This window comes from Buceros rhinoceros, unplaced genomic scaffold, assembly GCF_000710305.1.
Source record: "Buceros rhinoceros silvestris isolate BGI_N320 unplaced genomic scaffold, ASM71030v1 scaffold2687, whole genome shotgun sequence".
NCBI lineage: Eukaryota > Metazoa > Chordata > Aves > Bucerotiformes > Bucerotidae > Buceros > Buceros rhinoceros.
In genome coordinates, this window is record NW_010423762.1 from 81,847 (window position 1) to 93,317 (window position 11,471).

The following is an 11,471-nucleotide window of genomic DNA, read 5'->3' on the forward strand; positions in this document are numbered from 1 at the left end:
ATTCCTGCTTGCTAACGACCTTTTTAATGACCAAGGCAGCTGACACAGCAGAATTTCTTCATTTTCCAGACTCTTTGTTATTTCATTTACGAAAGGGAGGGTGATTAGTCACTCCGTGCTAAGCAGCTCAGAGGTGTGTGGTTACCTAGATATTTCTACCCTTTTGGGACAACCCAAGAAAGGATAGGCTGATGTTTCCAGCTAACTCTAAACCCATAGCGATTCAGACTGGATTTACACTACAGCTGTGTGCCTGTGCACATGCTTACGGAATGCTGACAGCAGCTGCACCTTCTGAAGAAAAAACTAGTTTCTTACAGCTCCTGTTGGAATAGAATTTCTGATCTCTGTGAATTTGATATTGTAAAGGAATTCAGTCAAGGTTTTTCAGACTCACGCACTGAGGACTTGGGGTAACTAGCCAAAGACATCCTACAAAGATCCAGTGTTCAGAACCCCCGTCTCTCACACTTTCGGAATTGACGGCACTTTTAAACGTCTGCCCCAGACACGGACACATCTAAAACTACTTATTTCACAGAACAAATGCCAAGAACTGGCTGGCTATAGCAGGAGGTGTGGAGACTGTCAGAACAGCCTCTCTGAGCATCTCCCTCAGATACAAATAACTATTCCTCCTTTATTTACATCTGCTATGCAACAAAATCAACCAACAACGCATGTCACATTTCTCTCTTGTTTAATGATTCCTACGTCCCATTATTTCATCCTTACCTCACTAAATAATTTATTATTACAAATATGCAGCCTTTCAACATGCACATTTATTTTACCTCGGGGCAAGTCAAAGTTTGCTGTGATAATTTATTGTAACCAATTTTTTTTTCACTGAGAGGGAAAATAACACAGGAGCTAAGTAAATTTGTGGGCTGAGTCACCCATACACTTCGTGAATCATGTGAGAACCAACTCCGAGTGAGTCACCGCTGTAACTGAATCAGGCTGCAAAATTCCAGCTCAACCTAAACAGTCATTTATTATTCTTCAATGGCTGCATTCAAACCCTTTGCAAATACCGGATCATTTGTTGATGCACAAATAAAACACAGCTCTTGGAAACATCTGCAAGGGCAGTAGGAAGGCCATCTCCATCGTTTGGTAGCGGGGAGTGCACTAGTTTGAACGCGGCTCTGCTGCAGTCAGAACCGATCCCGCAGGGGATCGGGGAGACCCAACTCCTCCGCACAGCATGGCTGCAGGGCTGGGGCTCCTGTTGGGCAACACCTCCGCGGGCCATTGCAAAACGCCAGGAGAGGCATCGTTAGAAGGGCTGACCCACACTTGTGACACACTCTGCCTATTAAACCGGGCCAGCACAACCGAAAATGACTGTCAGCACATTTCAGATATCCCCAACCCTGCCGGAGCCCCGGTCTGAAGGGGGGGCAGGGCTGCCATGGTTCAACAGCAGCATGTCAATACGGTGGTGGTAACGGAGGTGTCCCCCAAAATGAAACTGCAAGTAACTTCCACAGGTTTTTCCCCTCTTTTGAACACAGCTGGAGATGTTTAACCTTTCTGAAGAGAGCAGGCACAGAGGGGCACGCGCTGCTTCCGTGAGCGCTGGGCTATATCCACACAAATCCATTAGAGGGATTTTGGTGGGGCTAGAGCTGAACTTTGGCACACGCTGGGCTTGCTTTCTCCTGTTCCGAAAGGATCCATATATATATGCAGGGCGGGATTGATGTAGATGAGCACCCACTGAAGAAACAAAACGGGGTGCAAATGCAGTTTACAGCCTGAACAGCATCTCTTGGGGCTCCCATCTGGTAGAAGTTTCACTGCTAGTAAAACACTTTACTTCACACAGGTTTTAACAGAAAAAAATGCGCTTTGTATTTTCCCCTGTTACCCACTGTGGTACAGACAAGACCGCGAACATCTTGTTTCTCCCCAAGACCCCTTGTGTGCTGCTTCGCAAAGGGCAGAGGGGTGAAAAGAAGCAATGAAGGGGGATCTTACTGAAATCCCAGTATTGAACCTGCCTGCTACCCACAGTATAAAAGTGGTTCATAGACTCAGCAATAGTTGTGAGCAAAAAAAATAATTGTGAGCAATAAAGGTGAGGTTTTCCCAAGGTACCAAAGTGAAGAAAGCTATTTAGCACCTTAATCCCTTCAGCACTTCTGAAAGCCCAACTGCTTGCGGTTTGCCACAAGGGTTGGACTGAATTTTCTTAATGTTTTCAACCAAACAACAACAAAAAAGTTTTTCTTCATCTTGTTTCTCTGTAGTTTTTCAATATATGAAGTATAAATATGACAAAGCGAAAAAATCAAAGTATTTGGGAGATATTTCTGAAAACACCTAAAAAATATGGTTCAAGACACAGCAGAGGAGCAAGTGCATGAATTGACTAATCCTTTCTTCTCTGCCATGAACATAACCTCTATGCAAGTTAATTTTGATGCTCCAGAGATACACAGCATCTTGTTCAAGGTAGTTTTGCCTGAGCACAGATTAAGACCTGTAACAGCAAAAATAACTGCTCTTATAAAAATGTTGCTTTGTTTTAACAGCATGTTAGAAGCTGTGAGGCAGATGGTGCATCTGTTTTAGCGAGGTTGATTCATCAGGCTGTTGAACCAGTTTACCAAGCTGCTGATTAATTCACATATTTAGAAAATACATTAACATGGATATTAGAGCATTTTTTCCCTTTAATATCCCACTCAAACTGATGGGAATTTAGACATCGATTTCAGTGGGAGCAGAAGGCGGCCCTAAGGCGATTTCAGATTAACAACTTGTTTACTCTTGTACAGCTCTGGTTGGCTGACTGAGATCACTAAACCTGTGTTTTCCACAGTGCGGAAATAAAGGGCTAAATCCTAAACCAGGTACAATTCAGTGTTATCTTCACCAGCTCCTACAAAGCTCTGTTGATTCATGCCAGCTGTGACGCTGATCCCTGTTTACATACAAAGTGTGACTTCTCCTCTGGAGACCTGCGTACAGCAGGTATGGTTGCAATCAGCTGATTTTCCAGAGGGATGCTTTCCGTATTCCTTGGGTACTCCTCCAGTGAACATCAAGAAGACTGTTTCAATTTTTACTTCTCCCATTTTTTTTCCATTCATCTGATGACACTCTTGTCCTCAAAAAGTTCTTCAGCACTGACAGCATTTCTTCTTCATACTCTCCAAGACAGCAATGTGAGTCATATTGTCATTTTTCATTAAGACTAAACGTAACACTCACACTTTTGGGAAATAGCAATAAGATTTCTTAAGCACGGACTCATACTTCATCTGAATTGACATTAGCTGAAAAACATACATCCTGGCTGACACTTACAGCCTAGACTCACCAAATTAATCTATCAGTATCAATATAGCAATCAAGGTGGCAGTAATTCCATCAGGGTCAGCTCCACCTTTAACAGAGAACCGTGAATTCAGCGATGGTGCAGAGTTGCACTAAGCAGCACCAAACAAAAGTGCAACTGCAGTAAGTCCCCCCCACCCCAGTTTCCTTATGAAGCGTCTTACACTGCGGTGGGTACAAAGCCCCTCACCTGTACGACAGTCTGTGTCCTGGGGCAGGACTGTCTTTTTGTTTTGTACTTTACTGCAAATGCCTTAGAGAGGAGTCTCTCCCTTGAGCCTTTCCTCACATCACACTCTTCCATCATTATCGGTGTTGTTTTCTTACCCAGCGTCCTACTGGGACAGCCTCAGTAAGAGCTATCAGCCTGGTCTTACTTCCCAGGTCTTACTTCTGTTCTTATCCTTCTCGGTTTACCAGTGCTGGCTGACAGCCTGCACCTCTCCCCCTGTCTTGGCAAACGGTCTGTGTGATGGTGTGATGGTCCGTGGCAGGGAACACTCTGGGATGCTAACATACCCTTCTTGCTCTGCAGGAGTCCCAGGATAGCTCAGTTCTCCAGGTTTCACAGGCTCCCTGCTAGCAGCATATCGTGTGACAAAGAAAGGTAGTTTCACCTGCAATTCTTTTTGTCTTCTTTGCTTACAGGTCCCATCTTTGTTATTAACACAGTTTCAGCAATGCCTCAGAAACAGAACTGTAACAGAAAATTAGCATTCAAAGGGCCTCTGCTCTTAGTATGCTAGATTAAGCTCTTTATACATTCCTCTATAGTCTCCAGTTTTTGCAAAGACCGCATGTGCTCCATGTGACATGTGTTACAGCCTGGACTAATCTTGCCTACATTACCACCCTGCACATCCTTGCCAGTGCCCTTCCTAAATCTTTGGAGTACAGCACGCCTTTCTTGTTACCTACCAGAGCATCAAGAGGCTGGTTCTTGCCAGTAGATAACTGATGATGACAGTCCCTGTCACTCTACTTGTTTGATTTTCAAAACAGATGCATTCACACTTTCTCTCTCCCAGTCCTCCTGCTGGAGGAAAGCCCCTCATAAACATTTGGGAATATAGCTTGTTGTTTAAAAGCATCTTCCTTCATTATGATGCCCACAACTCCCTTCACAACTGGCTGTTTCTGTGCCGACAGCTGTGTCCTGACAACTGAGCCAAACAGCCTGTTTCCAGAGCATCCCTCTATACTTATATATCCCTTTATGAGCCTCGCAAAATTCGGTCCTGAGAAAGCGGACAAAATCTGAACACGTTTGTTATTACAGGTCATTACGTTAACTTTCACATAGTGGCTCAAAACCAGCTTGCTTCATTCTCTCCACATCAAACCTAAAAAAATGTGAACAATATAATAAACTGTAATGAGCACAGAACTAGCAAATAGCACCTAAACGAGAGGTGGATTCCAGATGCAATCTGAGAGCTGACTAGAACAGAAAGCATACAAGAGGAGTTTTTTAAAATTCAAAGACATTTGTTTTGTAACTCTCTTGCAATTTATATGCAATGCCTTTTTTAAATCTAAATGCAAATTATCAACCCGGGTTTAAAATGACAACTAAAATGAAATCATATTCCAACTCTCCAGCCCAGACAGCTTCCCCCATTCCACAGAGAACCTCGTTTCTAACAGGTTGCTGGAAGTAATTAAAATCCAACTTTCATTTTAAAGTTTTTAAATAGTTCAGAGTTGAAATAACAATTTCTGTAAATGAGACTGGTGTGTGACAGCAGTATTAGATTACTCGTGTCTGCAAAATGTGACAGCAGGGTGAGAAGAACAAGGAAAAAAATAAGGGTCCTCAACTGCAGTTATAAGGCTGAAGAAACGGTTCTACCTGAGGGAAAAAAAAAAGCACAAAACAGAAGAATTCCTAAATTGAGTCCTCTTCACATATACTGTTGAAATACTGCTTAGAAAAGCAAAATAAGTGAAATTGCTTAGCCTCAAATTTACATAGACTTTTCTGCCTCAGCCGGCAGGAACAGGTTATGGTGTAGAAATCTTGTTTGTCTCCATGAGAACATACTCAGGCAGGAAGTCAAAGTGTGAGTATGGCTGTAATACTGAAAAAAAACAGTTCCTTTTTGACTATCAAAACCATTCCCATCATGCTAGCTGATAACCCCAGAAATTTGGTGTTGTCCATGACTAGAAACTGTCACTTACCGTTAAGACTAAAATCATAAAAAAGAAGTCACTTTCTTCTGGACTTCTCGCTCTGTGCATGCAAGTATTCCCTTCTCTATTATTGTCAAACTCAATAGAAAGATTTTTTTCTTGTTCCTCAGTTTCTACAACACCACCAGATTTGTCTCCCCAAACCCTTTCATGCTGCTAGCACAAAACCCGTGCCAGCCAACTCTCTTGCTCACACCTCCCCTGCCATCTGAGCTTCTCCCTACATCTTCCTGAATTGGCAGTCCTGGCTCTTATATTTAGTACTGGTTTTGCACTCGCCCTTCCTCTTTCTCATATTATTTTGCTTTCCCTTTTTTTAGCTTCTTTTGAAGCTCCTCGCATCACCACTCGTGACAATTTTTCACTACTGCACTTTCCTTCTTATAACGCTATCAAACTCCCTTCTCCCTCATTTCTCTGACTCATTCACTGTATATCACATGCTTAACTGATTCCTCTCTTATTACTAGCCCTAATTATGGGATGCCTCCATTCTTCCTTTCATATAGTACAGTCTCACCAAACACCAGCTCCTGAGTCACCCGCAAAGGATTTAGGGAGCAGACGGAGTAAGCGGCTGTCTCCCCTCCACGCAGGGGGCAGCAGTCTCCCGGGAAGGGCAGGTCACGCTGACCTCTTCTCGGGGTACGGTAGTACGTGCTCTCCCACGTGCACCCACCGGTACCTCGGAGTAGTCCGCCCCGAGTGTGCTACTGCTGTGCACCTTCCTCAACTCCTTAAGTCACTTCGTCATGAAGTGGCACCATGCGAAGTGGAACAGTGTAACTCACCCTAACTAACTAACCTGTGCAAGTGCACCTCACACTTCCACAGGGATTCTCTCTCTGACTACACGTCACAGCAAAATATTTCAGTTTGACTTGACACTACTCTGTTGTTATTCACAATCAGATGAAATTTCAGCTACCTGATATTTTGACCTGTTCCTGTAGATTAACTACTATCAAGTCCCATCATGATTGCTCCTGAGTTGTGTGATAGTTCTTGCTTCATGAGTTCCTCTTCTCCAGCCACCTCACCAACACATTCTCTCATCCACGGAATGTAAGTTTTGACAGCGGACACAGCTCATCTCTACAAAATCCAGGGCAGCTGGTATCTGCCCTTGTTTCTCAGGTTCCTGACAAACTCATGTGACGAGCAACAAGGAGCCTCATCTTGCTGTATAAAAATCTACATGCAAAAGAACCCAAGAACAGGACAAACAACTCCCTGAGGAAGTTATGGATTACAGTTGGTAAACAGATGGATCATTAACTGGTCAACCGTTTCATTTCTCACAAGAAGGAGAGAATGAGATGTGCCTACTGAAAAGTTGGGTAACAAAATTGAGGGAAAAAAAGCATGTAACTCAGTGGCAGAAGAAAAAAACTTGTTTGTAGAGTCACTAAATCAAAATGGAGTAATTAAAACTCCCACTTCAGAAGCTGCTGCTTTGAAGTGGAACTGCAGATCTCTATTTGCATATTAGGAATGCTCGTGTTGATTTCCAAGCTCCATCTGGGCAAGAGATTGCAGATGAGGATGACAAGGCTCTGAATTATGACAAATCAAATGATGCGGACTCATGAAATCCTGTAAAGATAATTAAGAGACTCTCAAGACGCTGTAATTAGTATATTAGCATGGTCTCCTCCTTTAGCAGTAAATACATTTTAACAATGTATAATGACTTTGTGTCTGCTATTTAATATATCAGCCCTGCTCAAAGTTCTTTGCACCCTTCTGTGTAGTTTGTCGGACCCGTTTTAAGCCCCTTCTCTGTGGCAAACAACTAGATGCACAAAAAGACTATGTTAGAGGAAAAATGCAAATTGTAGCACTGAAGCTTTAGAGATCCTGCTACCTAATGCAACCCCCTCCCTAAATTTGACAGTCAGACTTTTTATAAAATGGATGGAGAAAGCCAATGTCCAACCCCAGGCCTCACAAACCCCAGCTACCTCAGCAAAGACCGTCGAAGGGACAGGGAGTCCCATTCCTCCACTGGCAATGGGTGCCTGCGCCACAAACCCCTTCCCTGAGTCAGCTGCTTGAGCCAGGCAAATCCTTCCTCATAAACAACGATGAGAAAAATCCACATGCTATCAGATTTAATATCTTGGTGGTTAAAACAGTCATCTGTGAGTGACCCGTTTTCAAAGCTTTGCTCACCCCATATTACTTGTCCTAGCCCACAGGCTATTGGGTGTTCAGGGGTAAGACATCTCGATATCTCCTGTTTGAAGTTGTTCCACTTTGTATAACTAATTAAAAGATAATTGGAACAAGTGCTTGAACCTGACTCTCCCACATCCCAGATTATTGCCTAACCATTCAGCTGTAGATACAGTCTCTCATTTTGTTTCTGCGAGGTTCTTCAGTCATTTAGGCACTTCTGAAAATCCTATTCACTGTATTTTAAATACAAATATCCAGAGCAGAAAGTCACATTCATTTCAGAATTACCACTACAAATATCTCCCATTCTTCTCATACACAGCACCCGCTCTCTTGCTCAGTGGTGAAAGCTACACGGTTGGTTGGCTGGTTTGCTTGAGGAGGTTCTTTTTCAAACCCTTTGTCACAACACAACCCATTTGTGGAAGTACAAACCCAACTTTTTCTGTGGTTCTTAGTTTTGATTCCTTACTTGGAGAAGGCGGTGAGAAGCCTCAACAGTATTCACAGATACCAGAATAAAGGGATATTGGTCTTTCACAATGACTGATGATTGCTCTTTGGAGTCTAAAAATACGGCATGGGCTTCAGAAAGCACGTGACGTGACAAACAGCTCTCTGCCCTAAAGAGCTCGCACAGTAAATGACGGACCTGGCTCGCAAGCAAAGACACAGTATAAACCACACATCGGGAGAAACAGAGAGTTCACATCCCGGATAACGAAGTACAAGAGAAATCTTGTAAGGCATTTCAAACACGGCCAGCCTGGTACAACAGGCATTTGTTCAAGGACTCTAAGGGCATCGTGAACTGATAAGAGAAAGATAGCAGACTAGGGAAGAAGTCGTTCAAGAAGCAGTACACGTGACAAAGGAACTCAAGGAAGGCTGTGTGACTGGTCGGCACAAGCAATAAATGTTTACATTTCTTTTACAGTTACCAGTACACAGCTTACAGATCCTCTTATTCCATTTCAGCTTACGTGTCCTATACAAGAGTTTAACAAAATAAAACAAAACAAAAGAAAACCCCACTAAAAAACCCACAGGAAAAGCAAGAACGCGGGGAACATTGAACTATTTTAGTTCTGTAACTGGCAAAACCTTGCCCATAAACAAAGCCTTAGTTTCAAAATCTGAAGTAACTACAGCCTGAGAAGAGATGAGGGAAAATTTTAGAAATGTTGGGGGAACAGTGGCTTAGGAAAAACTAGGAGTCCAACAACAGTATTGTGAAATGTTAAACACAACAACATTACACAGCAAGCAGGGGAAGATCTGATTCAAAACCCCAAAATTTTGGCTGTGTAAAAACACACTGGCTCATTTCTGGTCTCCAGAAATGTGCATTCTGTTAATCTTCTGTTTACGGTTCTTCTTCCCCATGGCAGAGGCTTGTGGTGACACAATACAGGCACAAACCAACCCCCAGAACAAAAGGTTAAAGTCTTTTACAGTATTTAATTTCTGCAGAGATTTAAACATTTAAATGTGTCATCTCAAAACAAAATGACTCAGTATAGATGTAATTCAGCTGTACCAAAATGCATTAGTCATTCAGTAAAACAGGCATGGAGGATTTACTAAAAATACTTTACAGAAAAAAAATAACAACATTTATTTATTTACTGAATGGTTGTTGTGAAAAGCATAGAAAACTAAACCTGTATAAATCACCCAATTTGCCTATCCCAAAACTAGGACTGCTAGTCTGAGCCCTAAAATAGCATGGCTAACTCACGAGCAGCCCCGACCCAGCAAGAGGAGGCAACGTGTGCTGTGATCACGGGGCAAGCAGACAGGGCAGGGAGCTAGCTCAGGAACGGGCAGCGCGAGGTGCTCCCGGCCAGGAAGGCATCTCTCTAGCGGCAGTGTAACTTGCATCAGCTTCCCACACACCTAGAGACGAGATGGTGCTCCTCAGGGAACGTCAGCAACACGGAGCCCTGCCATCAGGATGCAAAACCAGAAGCAAAGCTGTTCATACGGCAGTTGGGCTGCCGGGAGCTTAAGGAAATCCCAGAGATGCCACCGGCAGAAGCTGCTCTCAAATGGTGATAACACAGCACGTGTCACCAGCGCCGCCCTTCTGGTACTTTTGGCAATCTCCATGGAAGCGCTGCCATCCAGGGCTTGGACTGCTCAGATGTCCAGTGCTCCTCCCTGGGGCAGGAAGCCGAGGAGGTGTGCTCTGATCAAGTCACTGCTATGCTCAGTGAGGAGCATAAATAGCACTGACCTCTCAGTGCCCAGAGAGATCATCAGGCTTCACTTCATCAGTAGTGCTGCACAGCAGACCAGCAGGATCCTCAAAGAAACGTCTCCAGGACGTGAGCTTGAGCCCCACTGGGTTAAGAATTACCAGATGTCTGCTGGAAATACAACAGAGCAGAGAGGCAACAGTCCAGGAGGTTCCTGAAGACAAACTTCCTGACACAGCTGGTGAGGGAGCCAAGCAGGGAAGGCATCCCCCTGGACAAGTTGTTTGCAAACAGAGAAGGATTTGTAGGTGATGCAATGGTTGGTGGCTGTCCTGGGTATAACAATCACAAAACGATAAGAGTTTTCAATTCTCAGGGAAGTAAGGAGGTGGGTGTGGGTTAGCAGAACTGCCACCTTGACCTTCCAGGGGGCAGGCTTTGGCCTCTTTAGGAGACTGGTTGACAGAGTCCCTCGGGAGGCAGTCCTGGAAGTCCAGGAAGGCCCAACATTCTTCAACAAGGAAATCTTAAAAGTGCAGGAGCAGCCCCATGTGCTGAAAGATGAGTCAGTGAGGAAGACGAGCGGTGTGGCTGAATAGAGCTTTGGCTGGAACTCAGGCGAAAAAAAAAAAAGGAGAGTTTTTGACCTTTGGAAGAACAAGCAGGCGACTCAGGAGAACTATAGAGATGACGTGGTTATGCAGGGAGAAAACTAGAAAGGCCAAAGCCCAACTAGAACTTAATCTACTAGGCTTAGGGAAGGGCAGCGGGAAAGCTGCCTGGCAGAGAAGGCCCTGGGGATATTGGTCAACAGCAGCTGAAGATCTGCCAGCAGAGTGCCCAGGTGACCAAGAAGAACAAGCAGGCGACTCAGGAGAACTATAGAGATGACGTGGTTATGCAGGGAGAAAACTAGAAAGGCCAAAGCCCAACTAGAACTTAATCTACTAGGCTTAGGGAAGGGCAGCGGGAAAGCTGCCTGGCAGAGAAGGCCCTGGGGATATTGGTCAACAGCAGCTGAAGATCTGCCAGCAGAGTGCCCAGGTGACCAAGAAGGCCAACAACATCCTGGCTTGTACCAGCACTGGTTTGGCCAGCAGGAGCAGGGCAGTGATTGTCCCCCTGTACTGGGCACTGGTGAGGCCACGCCTTGAGAACTGTGTCCAGTTTTGGGCCCCTCACTTTAAGAAAAAACATTGAGGAGCTGGTGCACGTCCAAAGGAGGGCAACGAAGCTGGTGAGGCATCTAGACAGTAAGTCCTGTGAGGAGCAGCTGAGGAAACCAGGGTTGTTTAGCCTGGAGAAAAGGAGGCTCAGGGAAGACTTTATCACCCTCCACAAATACCTGAAAGGAGGCTGTAGAGAGATATGTGTCAGTCTCTTCTCCCAAGTAACGAGTCATACACGAGCCTCAAGTTGTGCCAGGGGAGGTTTAGATTGGACATTAGGAAAAAATTATTCAGCAAAAGGGTTGTTAAGCATTGGAACAGGCTGCTCAGGGAAGTGGTTGAGGCACCATTCCTGGAGGGATTTTACATTAGG